General features: G+C 39.8%; 1 protein-coding gene across 4 annotated transcripts in view; it reads right to left on the bottom strand.

Moving 5' to 3' along the window:
• The window catches only part of LOC129764804 (pleckstrin homology domain-containing family G member 5), a 297,282-nt gene extending 282,054 nt beyond the window's left edge, over nucleotides 1–15,228 (bottom strand). Inside the window, exon 1 of one of the 4 annotated variants that reach the window (XM_055764299.1) lies at nucleotides 14,931–15,228. The gene's annotated coding sequence lies outside the window, so the exon portion shown is untranslated. The remainder of the gene's footprint in view (nucleotides 1–14,930) is intronic. The other 3 variants (XM_055764291.1, XM_055764300.1, XM_055764292.1) reach the window with 3 other exon arrangements.
• Between the last annotated feature and the right edge of the window lie 2,847 nt (nucleotides 15,229–18,075).

Raw genomic sequence — 18,075 nt, 5'->3', positions numbered from 1 at the left:
GATCGTATGTTATCATATTATAAATGAATGGGGAAGAGCAAAACTGGCGCAAACACACATTTACGTTATACATTGTAAAAAACACATTCAACAATCAATAATGGTATTCAATATATCAATAAAATAAAAAGGCCTTGTTCATCGTTGGAATCGGCTCACCCTCGATCCATTGGCCCCCGTTGAATCCAATAACGAAAAACAAATTATCAGATTGGTTGAAATTGAGAATCCGTCAAATCCATTAAATCTTGTTGCTATGAAGCGACTTGGGTCACGGCTTCGTTGATCAGAAAACATGATACAAGATGAAAAAATGCTTTATAAGCGAATGTCTTTTGGGTGCATCAATGTTTAGTTTCGCAAGAATACTAGAACAATCTGGTTCGCCAAACATTCATTAACAGCAAACATACCCTGGGTTACCTTTCTTATATGATCCAGTGTTTCAAGACCAGGCCACTGAAAGCGAGCCTCGTAGGGTAGCAGATTCACTATATCGTTTCATGGAAATGATCTAAGGCAGGGATTCTCAAAGTGGTCGATATCGGTTTCTTGGCGTCGATTCCGGTTTCCCAGGAGTCGACATAAACGAAAACTTATTTTGGGAGTCGACGAGGTCTTAAATCGACCCCTAATAAATCACACATATTCTCGTATAAAACCTTCAAGATACTGTATAAGCTATGTTACATGAACCATCTTGTTATACAGCCATTCCATGCCAAACCGATATAGTGGTTCTCAGATTTCTATGAAAAGTGGTAATTTTGTTCTTTATAGCAAAATATTAGCTTTTTTAATTTTTTCATTAGGATGATCGTTTCAATTTTAGGGTGGTCCGAAATATTTTTTGTACTTATTTTCAAAAAATTACGTTACAAGCCATCTGATACTATAGGAAAAAAAGACGGGTGAGTAATGTCGGGGACATAACCGGAGTGACGTAGGACTATACAAAGGGGACAGCTTTTGTTAAATATATATTTTAAATATATTGTTTTATTTTCTTCTCCTACGTGAATACCTACCTATCTACCTGAAAAATGGATTAGTTTACTGTTTACTCTTTATGAACATGTTTTTTTTTATTAATTCGTTTATTTTTACAGGCTCAGTTACTTAAGTTTAAAGGAGCCGAATTCTTAAATATATTTTTAAAACTATATATATATATATATATATATATATATATATATATATATATATATATATATATATATATATATATATATATATATATATATATATATATATATATATAAACAATTTTCTTACATCTATGGTTAGTAAGGTGGAAAACCGATTACTCGCGGTGTACTCGAGTTTAGAAGGGTGGCATATTTTTAGGAGAAGGATGGGATATAAGGAAATTGTAACAATGTTGATGAGCACTCAATTCTTAAATCTATTCGTATATCTATAGTTTATTTACATTTCAACTTATTCTACTATTTATAGCAAGGGGACGAATTACCCGCAAAGGAAGGAAAGGAGGGTATAAGGATGTAGGGACAATCACACACGAAGATCTATAGCTTTAAGGAAAACATATATATGGGACATGTAATCAAGGTATAACCGAGCCAACACATCTCTCACCGGCACATTGGGCTGTCTTCCTTGGGCCCGAAGGGAGTTTTCTAAATTCGATCTGGCGACCAGATACACCTCGCACGACCAAACAACGTGCTCGATGTCGTGATAACCTTGGCCACAAACGCAGAGATTGCTGCTGGCGAGATTGAAACGGAAGAGTAGTGCATCTAACGAACAGTGATTGGACATGAGTCAGGAGAAGGTGCGAATAAAGTCCCGACTCAAGTCCAGACTTTTGAGCCACGGTTTGAGGCTAACCTTAGGGATAATCGAGTGAAACCACCGGCCCAATTCATCTTCATTCCACTTGCGTTGCCAGTTAGCGATGGTATTTTTGCGAACTAAAGAATAAAATTCATTGAAGGCGATTTGACGCTGATATATATCGCCTTCAATTGCACCTACCTTTGCCAATGAGTCGGCCCTCTCATTACCCGGAATTGAGCAATGTGAAGGGACCCAGACAAAGGTAATGACATAACAGCGTCTGGTTAAAGCACTCAAAATTTCTCGTATTCTCTCAAGGAAGTACGGCGAGTGCTTTTCCGGCCTCACTGAACGGATAGCTTCGACAGAGCTAAGACTATCCGTTACAATGTAATAGTGTTCAACAGGTCGTGAGGCGACGCTGTCCAGCGCCCAATATATCGCTGCCAATTCAGCAATATATACCGAGCAAGGATTCTGAAGACTGTGTGAGGTGTTAAAAAATACGTTGAACACTCCAAATCCTGTGGACTCGTTTATAGTGGACCCATCAGTAAAGTATATTATCACAATTGATACGCCCATACTTTGCATTGAAGATTGTAGGAACGAACCCCAATCTAAGATAATCTGGATTTTCATGGATTTTCTCCTTCATGAACAGATCGAAATGTACAGAGGAATTGATGTAGTCAGGAAAACAAACACGGTTGGGAATATACGAAGAAGGAACAACCTGCATAGAGATGAATTCATGATATGAATTCATGAATCCAGAATGAAAATTTAGCTCGATCAGCTGCTCAAAATTTCCGATCACCAATGGGTTCATGACCTTACACCGGATGAAGAACCGAAGGGATAATAAATTGAAGCGATCTTTTAGTGGGAGTAGGCCTGCCAAAACCTCGAGACTCATGGTATGCGTTGAGGGCATACATCCCAACGCAATACGGAGACAAAGATACTGAATTCGCTCGAGTTTAATGAGGTGTGTTTTGGCAGCTGATTGAAAACAGAAACTGCCATACTCCATCACTGAGAGAATAGTTGTTCGATACAACATAATAAGATCTTCGGGATGGGCTCCCCACCAGGTGCCGGTTATTGTAAAAAGTTTATTCTTTGTTGACATTTTTTACTCAGATACCTAATATGGGCCCCCCAAGTACATTTGGAGTCGAACCAGACCCCAAGATACTTGAATGACATAGCATGAGTGATCGGTTTACCCAAAAGTTGAAGCTTTGGTTTTGCTGGTCTATGCTTCCTAGAAAAAACCACCATCTCTGTTTTCTCCGTGGAGAATTCGATCCCTAGCCCAATGACCCAGGTTGAAAAATTGTTCAAAGTATCTTGTAAGGGTCCTTGCAGGTCGGATTCGTTTGATCCTACGACAGACACCACTCCATCATCTGCAAGTTGTCTTAGGCTGCAATTTTGTGTAAGGCAATTGTCGATGTCGCTTACATAGAAGTTGTACAAAAGGGGGCTTAAACATGAGCCCTGGGGGAGGCCCATGTAAGAGACCCGACTTACTACCGAATCTCCGTGAGAAAAGTTCAAATGTTTCTCACAAAGCAAGTTATATAACATATTATTCAATAGAGGCGGTAGACCCCGAGAGTGTAATTTGTCTGACAAAACCTCTATTGAAACAGAATCAAAGGCCCCCTTTATGTCCAAGAATACTGAAGCCATTTGTTTTTTTTCGGCGTAAGCCATTTGAATTTCTGAAGAAAGCAACGCAAGACAATCATTCGTCCCCTTGCCCCTGCGGAACCCATATTGTGTTTCTGAGAGTAGGCCATTCGTTTCAACCCATCGATCAAGGCGAAACAAGATCATTTTCTCCAACAATTTCCGTATACAAGACAGCATTGCTATTGGGCGGTACGAATTGAAGTCGGACGCGGGTTTACCGGGTTTTTGAATAGCTATAACTCGTACTTGTCTCCAATCATCTGGAACAATATTATGCTCCAGAAACCGATTGAATAAGTTCAACAAGCGATGTTTCGCCACATCAGGGAGATTTTTCAGCAAGTTGAACTTAATTCTATCCGATCCCGGAGCAGAATTGTTACATGAAAGGAGAGCAAGAGAGAATTCTACCATCGAAAACTCGGAATCAAGATCGCACCTATCTTGTGGTATATCTCGAACAATTTTTTGCACAGGAGCGGAATCAGGACAAACCTTCCGTGCAAAATTCAAAATCCATCGATGTGAATATTCTTCGCTTTCATTCGTTGAAGAGCGATTTCTCATGTTTCGAGCCACTTTCCATAATTTTTTCATTGACGTTTCTCGTGACAAACCTCCCACGAACTTTCGCCAATAAGCACGTTTTTTCCCTTTGATCAAGTTTTTAAATTGATTTTCATTGTCCAAATACGTCTGAAAATTTTCAGGGGTTCCACGTTTCCGAAAAGCTTTAAATGCATTCGATTTTTCTACATAAAGCTTGGAACATATGCTATCCCACCATAGATTGGGAGGCCTTCGACGAATAGTGGAACCTGGGATGGGTTTCGTTTGAGCGCGAACCGCGCTGTCATAGATCAAACGAGAAAGGAAGTTATACTCCTCCAATGGAGGTAAACCATCTCTGGAATTGATGACTAGAGCAATCGCGTCCGTATATTTTTTCCAGTCAATGTGTCTTGTGAGGTCATATGCCATGTTTATAGATTCAGAAGAATTCGACCCAATGGTGATGGAAATTTTGATTGGCAAGTGATCACTACCGTTGGGGTCCTGGATTACATTCCACTTGCAATCTAACGATAATGAATTCGAGCAAAGCGAGAGGTCAAGAGCACTTGGGTTAGCAGGAGGTTTAGGTACACGTGTTGTTTCCCCAGTGTTCAAAACGGTCATATTGAAGCTGTTACAAAGATCATATATCATCGATGAACGATTGTCGTCGTACTGTTCCCCCCAGGCAGTTCCGTGAGAGTTGAAGTCTCTCAAGATTAATCGTGGCTCAGGAAGAAGTGAGCACATGTCATCAAGTTGTTTGCGGCTAACCGCAGCTCTCGGAGGCCAATACAAGCTGACAATACAGAGGTCTTTGCCTCTGATGTTTGCATGACAAGCAACAGCTTCGATCCCTCCAATAGGTGGAAGATCAATTCGAAAAAATGAGTGGCACTTATTGATCCCCAATAGTACCCCTCCGTATCTGTCATCGCGGTCCAAGCGTATAATATTAAAATCGTGGAAAGAGATATCATCTCGCGAAGAAAGCCAAGTTTCGGACAGAGCAAAAACATCACAATTGATGTTATGAATTAAAAATTTGAATGTATCCAATTTAGGGATAAGACTACGACAATTCCACTGAAAAACAGTGATATCTCCGACCTCTCTATCTAAATTAGACATCAAGAGAGATAATCATTGCAAGGAGGGGCCATGTTTGCATCAATTGCTGTAAAATTGTCTTTAATACTGGAAGCATTGAGATGACAAGGATTCTGATGGAGTCGGAAACATTAAAACACTTGAAGATTTGATCCAAAAGGTCAGACAACTTTATAAATCCCGATTGGGAAGTTGGGCTGGACGGACAAACAGGGACAGTTGGGGTTTTTGATGTCCCCTCGAGTGCTGGGTCGTTCGAACATGAACTATTCCCACGGAAGCCAGGAGGAACCTGATTTTGCTTGTCCGCTGCACTCGATTTTTTAGGCAAGCTAACTGGGGGTATCACCGGGGGGACTTGTTCTTGAACTTTGGGAGTGGTCACATTTTTGCGCCGGGGATTCCCTTTGAAAATAAACGGTGTGCCCCCGCTAGCTGTGTCCGCTTCCATTTCATCAACTGGCAACGTGGAAAAGATATTGTGTGTTGAGATTGGTTGTTGTTGTTGTTGGGCCAGTGGAGAAGCGCCCTTTAAAATTTCCGCAAAAGTACGCTTCGAGCGTTCCTTTAAAGAGCGCTTCTGTTTCTCCCAGCGACTCTTGTAAGTTTCACAAGCTGAGAGCGCGTGTGGGGATCCTCCGCAATATGGACACTTATGCTCAGTCGCACTGCAGGATTTCCCCTCATGTTGCTCTCCGCAAGTGGCACAGCGCTCCTTGTTGGCACAATAATCTGAAGTGTGACCAACTGACTTGCATTTGTTGCAAGTCATGGGCTTTGGCACGAAGAGTCGCACAGGTAGTCTCAATTTGTCCACCATAACGTAGTCAGGGAGGGCGGCACCAGCAAAGGTGACTCGAAACGAGTCTGACGGCGTAAACTTAGTTTGGTCCCCATCATGGGAGAGTTTCCCGAGTTGGCGACAGTCCAAGATCTTTACTTCCATTGAGGGAAGCTTCTTGAACTTGCCTTTTCCTTCTTTTTTTATTTGTTCGCTCATCAGACCCGTTTCAGTTATCACCCCCTCAATTTCTACGTTATGGGAAGGTATAAATGTTCTATATTCAAGAGTGAAGTGTTGGTCAGCAACAATCTCGTTTGCGTGTTTCCGTTCATTCACGACAACCCGCAATTTGTTCGGTCTAACCCTGCGAATTTCAGATACAGAAGTGTATCTGGCCAGATCTTTCATGATCTAAATCACGTTAAGGCTTTTTCCTTTTGGTTTTGGCCGGAGGAAAACAACCCACGGGCCAGTTCCAGGTGCATCTTCTGGATAAACTCTGACACGTGGAGCGGAGACAACAGAGGGAGAAGACGAGATCGAGGACGAGGACGAGGATTGGGTTGGATCGGAAACATCAGAAGGGGGAAGCGAAATCGATTATGGGAGAGGGGGAGTGGAAGTAACAGTGGGTTCAGAAGGGAGGCTTGCTATTTTCTTAGAGGGGGGCTTGGAAGGATGAGCAGATTCGTCCCCAGAAGAATTATCTTCTTTTTGAGGGACTCGTTTATGTTTTTTCCCAGATCTTGAATGGGATTCATTATCGGAGATCTCCATCTCTGGAGATCCTCCACTATTCTCCATTTTACAAAAATTTGTGTCTTATTTCTAATCTATTATCGATTTTAACAATAATCTCAAAAAAAAAAACAAAACAAACAAACAAAAAATTATGATGATAATATTAAACAATGAACATATGAGTTGAACAATAATATTAATATTAAATATGTGTACCTTAATATAAAAGTTGTTCCGATACTGCGCTCTACTGCCCTAACCAGGGAGAGACAGAGGCTACGCGCTATGGATCAACACAATAGCGCAAGAATAGCTCACACGGTCACGTGATGATAATTCCCGTTAACGACAGCCACACGATGGCGATCCCGTTATGCCAATGTTCAACAGCCGCCAAGGGCTGCAAGCTGCAAGAGCGCTGCTTCCTTTGTTCCACTTCACAAAAGGTCAATTCGAAAGCGGACAGCAATGACCTTCACTCGTACACTATACCAATCGCACAATAGTAAAAGTGGCAACGCACAATAACGACACTGAACTTTACTCGTCAAGAGTTGGATAGCGAATGTTATGAACATGTTGATGGTTCTGCGAAGAACCTTTGGTGTTGTGTTTTTGTTATCACTCGATATTCCTATCTTGTTCGGTTAAACCTTCCTGTTTAGCTATTGCGTTTGCCACTCGCCACAGCTTTCACAGTTGGAAAATTTCTTCCCATCCAGCTTGTGACATGTTGTTCAGTAAATTACATTCAATGGCACGTCGCATTATCACCACTCAGTGTCGGTTCTGTATGCGGTTTTTCTTATCGTCGCGAGCAGCTTTACCAGCTAACTCGAACACTTCGGCGGCCGAAACTATATAACGCCGGCTAGGTAGACTGGTGCACTGGTACTAACGCGCTCGGCCTAGCTACCCTTGCGGAGCAATTGGCGGATACACCTACGAAGAACTGCACACCTGCACGGTTCGAGTGGGTCTTTGCCTTTCCCTTAACTTGTCCTCCTTTGTTACGTCCACGATGCCGATGCCGTACAACCACACGGGTTTACGGTTTGAAATAAATTAAGATATTTTTTTGGGGTCCGCGCGTTTTATTCTCTAGCGGTACACACTCACAGGATAGAGACAAATCGGCAAACTCAGCCAGAGGGGCGAGTCCAACGAGACGAACGAATGAGCGTTAAAAGGGAGCGATGGCAAAAAAATACATTCATTACGATTTGTTCGCTCGTTGGATTCACATGCAGGCTAAAAAGGGTCCTTTTCAGGATCACAAAATTATCTTCAATCTGAAGAGTTTATTGTTTTGTTATTACTCGATATGCCCATCTTGTTCGGCTAAACCTTCCTGTTTAGCGATTTGTTGCCACTCGCCACAGCTTTTACAGTTGGAAAATTTCTTCCCATCCAGCTTTGTGACATGTTGTACAGTAAATTACATTCAATGCGACGTGCCGAAGTGCCACTCAGTGTCGCATTGGAGGCGATTTTAACCTGTAATTGAACATTTGCGATGACAGTGGTACAGTGTCGACTTTTAATGTGGGGTCACAATTTGGATCTCTATGTTTACAAAAATGTCCAACTAAATAAGTCGCATTACATGTCCGTCAGATTAGCCAAATGTCGAACTAATAGTAAATTACTGTATTTTCAATCTGGAAACAATTTAAGAATTGGTGGAAATTGAATAATCAGGAAAGTCCCCAACAATCAATAAGCTCAGAACAACTGCCAAATTCACATACTCATCAGATCCTGGCAAACAAATTATAAAAAAATCAATTTGTGTTTTATTATTATTTTGGATAATGTTTTAGAAAGCATTGAACTGTATTTCCTAAACTCTGTTTTGGAAGGTTTAATGGCCCTGAAAAGCGCCTTGTTTTATGGAATGGTTCCAATTTAGAAAACTTAGTACTCGTGGTTTTGAAAAAAACCATTTCGAACGCCCTCGATGCCGCATTGTTCTGGATTTGTCACCAAAGCAGTTTGTATAAAGAACAAACTTTTTTCTTCTGCTACCTGCTGCCGTTTTGCGATTGCGTTTGCGTCTGCCTGTTGTTGTCTTGATGTCCACCGAACCAAAGCGCGAGCAGTTTTGCCAGCCAACTCGATCACTTCGGCAGCCGAAACTCTATAACGGCGGCTAGGTGGACTGGTGCACTGTTACTAACGCGCTCGGCCTAGCTACCCTTGCGGAGCAATTGGCGGATACACCTACGGGAAACTGCAGTCCAACACGGTTCGAGCGGGATTTTGCCTTTCCCTTAACTTGTCCTCTTTTGTCACGTCCACACGTCCACGTTGCTGCTTGTGTTGCTGTGTTGATGTGATGCAATGCGATGTGAAACGATGCCATACAACCACACTGGTTCACGGGTTGAAAGAAAATGAGAAATTTTTTGGGGTCCGCGTGTTATATACTCTAGCGGTACATACTCACAGGATAGAGACAAATCGGCAGACTCAGCCAAACGGGCGAGTCCAACGAGACGAACGAATGAGCGTTAAAATGCAGCGATGGCAAAAAAATACATTCATTACGATTTGTTCGCTCGTTGGATTCACATGAAGGCTAAAAAGGGTCCTTTTCAGGATCACAAAATTATCTTTAATCTAAAGAGTTTAATGTTTTGTTATCACTCGATATCCCCATCTTGTTCGGCTAAACCTTCCTGTTTAGCGATTGCGTTTACCGCTCGCCACAGCTTTCACAGTTGGAAAATTTCTTCCCATCCAGCTTGTGACATGTTGTACAGTAAATCACATTTATCACCACCACTCAGTGTCGGATTGGAGGTAATTTTAACCTGTAATTGAACATTTGCGATGATAGTGGTACAGTTTCGACTTTCAATGTGGGGTCATAATTTGGAACCTGCACTCTATGTTTACAAAAATGTCCAACTAAATATGTCGCATTACATGACCGTCCAATTAGCTAAATGTCGAACGAACTAATTGTAAATTACTGTACTTTCAATCTGGAAACAATTTAAGAATTGGTGAAAATTGAATAATCGGGAAAGTCCCCTCTATAATAAGCTCAAAACAACTGCCAAATTCTCATACTCATCATATTCTGGAAAACAAATTATGAAAAAATCAATTTGTGTTTTATTATTATTTTGGATATTGTTTTAGAAAGCATTGAACTGTATTTCGTAAACTCTTTTTTGACAGGTTTAATGGCCCTGATAAGCGCCGTGTTTCATGGGATGGTTCCAATTTAGAAAACTTAGTACTCGTGGTTTTGAAAAAAAACCCATTTCGAACGCCCTCGATGCTGCCTTGTTCTGGATTTGTCACCAAAGCAGTTTGTATAAAGAACAAACTTTTTTCTTCTGCGAGCAGTTTTGCCAGCCAACTCGCTCACTTCAGCAGCCGAAACTCTATAACGGCTGCTAGGTGGACTGGAGCACTGGTAATAACGCGCTCAGCCTCGCTACCCTTGCGGAGCAATTGGCAAATACACCTACGGGAAACTGCAGTCCAACACGCTTCGAGCGGGATTTTGCCTTTCCCTTCACTTTTCCTCCTTTGCCATGTCCAGACATGGCTGCTTGTGTTAGTTTGTTGATGTGATGTGATGCGAAACGATGTGGTGTACGGTTTGGATGAGAATGATCGTCTGGCTCGCTCGAGAATTACGCATGTGTGAGACTGCGACCAATGTTTCGTTCATTTTTTTCTTTTTCCTTTCCAATCGTGCTTCATTCTATTTCGCTGCTGTTCTGGTTGCCCGTTTTGGTCGGTACGATTTGAGGAGCACAAAATGGACCAATCAAAAATGGGCACATAGTGCTTTTTGACGATGCTTGATATTTCACAATTATTCAATTATTTATCTCAAGAAAAATGAAATGTTATTCGTAATGATAGATACGTAGATATATTTCCTATCAATTGATGCAAAAACCTTTGCGATCTTTTGAGAAATGCTCGAGTTATAAGCGTTCCAAATCTTGCATTTTTTCCTACTTGTTCAGTGCCTAGATTTCCATTTCACCCCCGGTTAGACGTAGTCCTACGTCAAAAACTTTACTTCAACTTAGGGTGGTACACTTCAAAACGAATATCCAAGCTAGTTGAGAACTGGAGGAAAGATGTTGTTACATGGCTCCCGTGAGTGAAAGTCCCACCTATGGGTGGATTATATTAGTTTTGTGATGAATTTTCATTGATATTCAGATATACGAGCTATATCTGGCGAATACGTCGGATGATTTTTTTAGAGATTATTCTTATACTGAAGTGGGCCTGCTTCACTTAGATTAACCCGACCTTTTAAAGGATTCACATTACATATTCGTTTTTCTGCTACAATTAACCGAATTGAGTGTAATAAAAATCCTGTTTCTATAGTATTTTTATTTATTGGGTTGTCAGAAAATTCCGATGTTCGTATTTTATTTGTAATGAAAAAATCGGCAACTACTTTTCGGGCAACCCAATATTTATTTCATCTGATCGTATGTTATCATATTATAAATGAATGGGGAAGAGCAAAACTGGCGCAAACACACATTTACGTTATACATTGTAAAAAACACATTCAACAATCAATAATGGTATTCAATATATCAATAAAACAAAAAGTTGGCCTTGTTCATCGTTGGAATCGGCTCACCCTCGATCCATTGGCCCCTGTTGAATCCAATAACGAAAAACAAATTATCAGATTGGTTGAAATCGAGAATCCGTCAAATCCATTAAATCTTGTTGCTATGAAGCGACTTGGGTCATGTAAGCCGTTGATCAGAAAACATGATACAAGATGAAAAAATGCTTTATAAGCGAGTCGACGAGGTCTTAAATCGACCCCTAATAAATCACACATATTCTCGTATAAAACCTTCAAGATACTGTATAAGCTATGTTACATGAACCATCTTGTTATACAGCCATTCCATGCCAAACCGATATAGTGGTTCTCAGATTTCTATGAAAAGTGGTAATTTTGTTCTTTATAGCAAAATATTAGCTTTTTTAATTTTTTCATTAGGGTGATCGTTTCAATTTTAGGGTGGTCCGAAATATTTTTTGTACTTATATTCAAAAAATGACTTAAAAAAAAAATCATAACTATCGAACCATTGACCCGATTTAGATGATCGACATATCTAATTAAAGCCAATGAGCTAGCTTTTAATTAAAATTATTTAACTTGCAAAGATTTTATTTTCGTAATTATTGATTGTAACCGGTTTTTTATTGCTCTAGTCCAAGAGGGTGCTATATTTTTTTATATTTTTTCTTGAAAGCTGAGGATTTTTTATATAGCATATCTCGATATCTATTGTTTTCGTTTTTGAGATATGATTTTTCAAAGTTAACCGGTGGTCCGAAAAATGATGTTTCTCCTTTTATCCAAAAATAATGTTTTTCGAAAATTCATACTGAACCGATATATCAACGATATATCAAATTGAAGCCAATGAGCCAAAAAAAATTCTTTGAAAAAATATCACACTTGCGGGAAAATTTGATTCTGGTCGCATAGGTCCATTCTAGTCACATAGGAATATTGAACAAAGACTTAAGACATGTTAAATTTTATGATTTTTCAAAAACGAAAAAAATAGCATCTCTAATATCGACATATATTATGTACAAAATGACCAGCTTTCCAAGAAAAAGATTTAAAAAAATATAACACCCTCTATCTTTAACCGAGAAAACTATGAAAAACTAACTCAATCAATAATTATCAAAACAAAAATCCAAAAAATCACAAAAACAGTATTTTTTTCCAAATAAAACTGATAAAACTGAAGCTTTAATTTGATATATCGGTCATCTGAATCGATTCAGTAGTTCAAAAGTTATGAGTTTTTATAGTGGGAGAAAAGAGGACAAATTGTTTTTAAATTTGGAAAATTATATCTCAAAAACGAAAAAAAATTAAATCTCTGTTATCGAAATATGTTATGTAAAAAAATCGCCAGCCTTCATAAAAAAAAATAAAAGAAAAAAAATAGTGCCATCTAGTTCAAAGCCATGAAAACAATAAAAAAAACGGTTACAATCAATAATTACGAAAATAAAATCCATCATCTTTGCGAGTTCAGTAAAGTTATATCAAAGGCTAGCTCATTGGCTTTAATCTGATATGTCGATCATCTAAATCGGTTCAATGGTTCAAAAGTTATGAATTTTTAAATAAAGTTATTTTTTGGAAAAAAATAAAACAAGAATGATTTTTCGGACCACCCTAAAATGAAAATGGGCACCTTTATAAAAAAATACGGGTCTATTGTTTTGCAATAAAGAACAAAATTATCACTTTTGACGAAAATCTGAGAACCACTATATCGGTTGGGCATGGAATGGCTGTATAAGAATGACTAATATTTTAGTAGAACGTATTATTGTTGTAATTTGTATTGAGAATTATTAATTTCACTTGATATTTAATGAATATTATGTCTATTTATTGTTGAGAAAATGGTGTCAAATGTACTCACTTAAAGAGGGACCCCTGTCTGGAAGTTCGGAAAACAATAAATTTTCTTGGATTTTTTTCGATTGTTACAAACAAAGTTTAAGTTATTGTTTAAGGAATAAGGAAAAGCTTGAAAACGGAATGGCGTAAATGCCATTTCCACTGTGATGTGGCGCAAGCGCCATTTCCCTTATAATGTGACGTAATTTGAATCTGATGCGATGTGATTTTAGATCCGTCCTGATGGCATAGAATAAACGAGAATAGACAACAAATTTTAAATAACAACATCAATCAAGGGACAAAGCATCTTGACGATGTTCACTTACCTCACTTGCTCAATGTCTCTTTCGGATGAATTGAAGCTGAAAGTTGATCGAAGGGTAAATGACGGATTTGCTGAACAGCTGCACTCTCCTAAAATCTCCATCGAAACGCATCTTATAACAAAACTCAGAACATCCTCGCGTAAACTGTAGTTGCTTTACATCGGATAATTTCGTAATTTCGGACGTGCGGAAAATTGAAAAATGAAAATTTAACTTTCAGAGCACTAGCTCGAGTTTTCCGAATTTTTACATTATACATTGCGACGGCAGATGAAAATTTAATATCTTGTGAGTAAACGATTGGAGTTTGGTTGATATTACTTGATGGGAAGTGTGCGAAAACGATCTTTTTCCACACACTGTTTCGCAAAATTATTGATTTTTTTCACATATCGTACGAGAGGTGAGAGAGGGAGATGAAAGAAATGAGCGCCATTGTGGCAGCCATTTGAGGCTTCCGTCCACCTTCACCTTAATGAAATAAATCCTTAATGAAAAAAATAAAATGCAAAACATGTGCTAAAAATTTATTTTGGGTGTAGAAAATATTTTGTACGTTTGAGCCTAAGAGTACCCTTTTCCACTTCAAGTTATACATATTGGCGCAAAAGAGGACTAGGACTTTGGAGGAAGTGATGGGCATTGTTGCAGTTTTTGATTTGCATGCCAGACGTTGTAGTTTATCGACCTTTTTTTGAGTTAATATTTGTTTTAGGCCTCCACACTAATGAAGCGTATGTTTATCTGGGTTGTCGAGTAAATCCAGTGAATCATTATCGGGTTTAATCCACACTTTTTCCCGAATATACTACTACAAGTGCAGAGCGCAGTCTGGGCTTTAGGTATTGCCTACTCCGTTCCAATTTAACTTTTAGTCACATGAAATCTAAATATATGGTTCGTTTTGATAGCTCTAATTGTACACCTCCCAATCTGAGAGAGGGAATCTTATACTTTGAATGAATAACACTAAGTCCTTCCATGTTGCATCATTTAAGTGTGTAGTTAGGGGCTTTTTGCATTCTATTGGAACTAGTATATTCACATTTACCCCTCACTAAAATGATTATGTCATCAGATCAGCGAAACCAATGACATCGTATTCCAAATTAGCTAGGTTATTGTGAAGATCGTCGACAGCTAGGTACCACAACAAAGGAGACAGAACTCATGCTTGAGGGCAACCTTTAGTTGGTTTCATCGTTAGTTTAGATCCTTCTAATTGAACTGTCATTAGTCGGTTGGTTAGTATAACATATATCCAGTTGGAGATGCTTAGATTAGTTATGTGGGCACTTTGCCACCATTACATTGACCTTAGAAAAAAAATCATTGCGAAAAATAAACTCATAAGGTTGCGTTGATACGTAAGTACCTAATTCTTTTCGAGGAGCATTCACAATTAAGACTAACCCAACAGCCAGCGCATCACTGCGCGATAATTTAATCGTACCTTCTATAGCATCGTCCTCTTTATTCACTGTTCGGAAGATTTTACCGTGGTCATTTCAGCGCGTAAAGCTTGTTCTCTGTTTGCGGTTGTTCGGCGTATTCACTATTTCGTATAAGTAATGTTATGTTCTTAGTTTCTTCAGCACTAAAAACCGTAATTCACTGTGCAAATTCACACCACCTAGCCGAAGTAACTATTGCTTGTATTATTTCCACGGTATTGTTATCAAAACGTTATCAGAGCAAGTTGAATTGATAAAACTGTATCTTTGCGATCCATTCCACGGTTTTTGGTAACGCTCGAGAATAATGTATTCACTAGCATTCGAAAACAACAACAACAGTACCGTTGACGAGTGACAGCTTACCTCACTACACGCGATACATCTCCCGACGGTGTTGAATCATGAACCGGCTGGCGATCGCGATCTCACATACCTACACGCAAGCATTTCACTCTCCGGTGGAGGTATTGCTTGCAGAAACAAAACAGCTGAGTCGTGACACCATTTTGCTCGCAGGTATATGAACCTACATACGTTTGCATCCACAGTTATAAAGAACAGAACATATCCCAAACTCGCCCGGTCATCTTCAGTAGATGGTCATGTTCATCAATGCTACCATACTGTCTCAGCCTAACTGGTTGTCAATATGTTCAAAGTTATAGAGTGAGTAAGCCACTTTGTTTTTGTTTTCTGTAATTGATTTCCTCAAACAATAACTTCGACAGGTTATTTGAAGATTCATTCAGAACAAAAGAAACAAACATGATGTTAGAATCACACCGAGCATTGCCACGTTTTCCTTCAGAGCGCGATCTCCATTTCCGTTACAACTGGACACCAAACAATTAAGGAAAGCATACGCGCGATCTTCGAGAGAATGAAGCAAAGGCGCACGAGACATCGACAACAACAACAATAACCGATATGGTAAATGAAATGTCTTCCACGCGGTGGTTAACCGCTGTTCATTTTAGTGTGCAGCGATGATGTAATACGATGACGGCTATGATGCGGTGATCACTACGAAAGGGGCTCGAAGCGGACAGCTCGCCATGGCCACTCGGAATTTGTTGTTATTAGCGACCATGTGCGATAAATGCTAAAACACTTGTGTGGAATGAATCACAATTCGGTGTTCAGGTATATATTGCTTCGATTTGAATGAGTCGGATATGCGAATAGCTGATCCGTTGATAGTCATACATTCATTCTAGTGCTTCTGGCATCCAGAATCGCTTATCTAAAAAAATACGTTATCCCCTTGGATCTTTTCGATAGAGTAATTCGATGCCAAATCAGCCGGCCACTGACTCGACCCTCACTGGTTTTTTTGACGTAGGACTACGTCTAACCGGAAGATATAGGGGGTGAAATGAAAATCTAGGCACTGAACAAGTAGAAAAAAATGCAAGATTTGCAACGCTTATAACTCGAGCATTTCTCAATAGATCGCAAAGTTTTTTGCATCAATTGATAGAAAATATATCTACGCATCTATCATAACGAATAACATTTCATTTTTCTTGAGATAAATATTTGAATAATTGTGAAATATCAAGCATTGTCCAAATGAACTATGTGCCCATTTTTGATTGGTCCATTTTGTGCTCCTCAAATCGTACCGACCAAAACGGGCAACAAGAGCAGCAGCGAAATACAATGAAGCACGATTGGAAAGGAAAAAGAAAAAAATGAACGAATCATTGGTCGCAGTCTCACACATGCGTAATTCTCGAGTCAGCCAGTCAGTTTAAAATCCCCGCTCCGCTGCCGTAACGATCATTCTCATCCAAACCGTACAACACATCGTTTCGCATCACATCATATCAGCAAACCAACGCAAGCAGCCATGTCTGGATATGACAAAGGAGGAAAAGTGAAGGGAAAGGCAAAATCCCGCTCGAACCGTGTTTTTTTTCCAATTCATTCAGGCTCAATCGCATAAGCTTTGCGGAGCCGCTAATTCAAGTTTTGTTTATACAAAGTTTCAACTAATTGCTATGTTTAGTAGGATTCGACCGAATACTCGCGGTTTACTCGAGGTTAAAAGGGCAACAATTTCTGTGGGACATGACAGGTTAGGGATTAGGATAAGGAGTACCGTTGTCTCAACAGAGGGTTTCCACACGCACTGTAGCATTGTGCATAATGACCAGGGATATCATCTGGTGTTCGACTAACACGAACCGTGTTGTTCGCAGTTCCCCATAGGTGTATTCGCCAATTGTTCCGCAAGGGTAGCTAGGCGCGTTAGTACCAGTGCACCAGTCCACCTAGCCCCCGTTATATAGTTTCGGCCGCCGAATTGATCGAGTTGGCTGGCAAAGCTGCTCGCGACGATAAGAAAACCGCATTCAGAACAGAACACATTCGGTTCGGTGGACATCAAGACAACAGGCAGTTGCAGCGAGTGACGAGTGGCAAACGCATTCGCAAAACGGCAGCAGGTAGCAGAAGAAAAAAGTTTGTTCTTTATGCAAATTGCTTTGGTGGCAAATCCAGAACAAGGCGGCATCGAGGGCGATCGAAATGGTTTTGACGTAGGACTACGTCTAACCGGAAGATATAGGGGGTGAAATGGAAATCTAGGCACTGAACAAGTAGGAAAAAATGCAAGATTTGGAACGCTTATAACTCGAGCATTCCTCAATAGATCGCAAAGGTTTTTGCATCAATTGATAGGAAATATATCTACGCATCTATCATAACGAATAACATTTCATTTTTCTTGAGATAAATAATTGAATAATTGTGAAATATCAAGCATTGTCCAAATACACTATGTGCCCATTTTTGATTGGTCCATTTTGTGCTCCTCAAATCGTACCGACCAAAACGGGCAACCAGAGCAGCAGCGAAATAGAATGAAGCACGATTGGAAAGGAAAAAGAAAAAAATGAACGAAACATCGGTCGCAGTCTCACACATGCGTAATTCTCGAGCCAGCCAGTCAGCTTAAAAATCCCCGCTCCGCTGCCGTAACGATCATTCTCATCCGAACCGTACACCACATCGTTTCGCATCACCTCACATCAACAAACCAACACAAGCAGCCATGGTTGGATATGGCAAAGGAGGAAAAGTGAAGGGAAAGGCAAAATCCCGCTCGAACCTTGATCTGGAGTTCCCGCTCGTGTT

The sequence above is a fragment of the Toxorhynchites rutilus genome, chromosome 2 (assembly GCF_029784135.1).
Source record: "Toxorhynchites rutilus septentrionalis strain SRP chromosome 2, ASM2978413v1, whole genome shotgun sequence".
Classification (NCBI taxonomy): Eukaryota; Metazoa; Arthropoda; class Insecta; order Diptera; family Culicidae; genus Toxorhynchites; species Toxorhynchites rutilus.
This window is presented reverse-complemented; position numbering and strand designations above follow the sequence as displayed.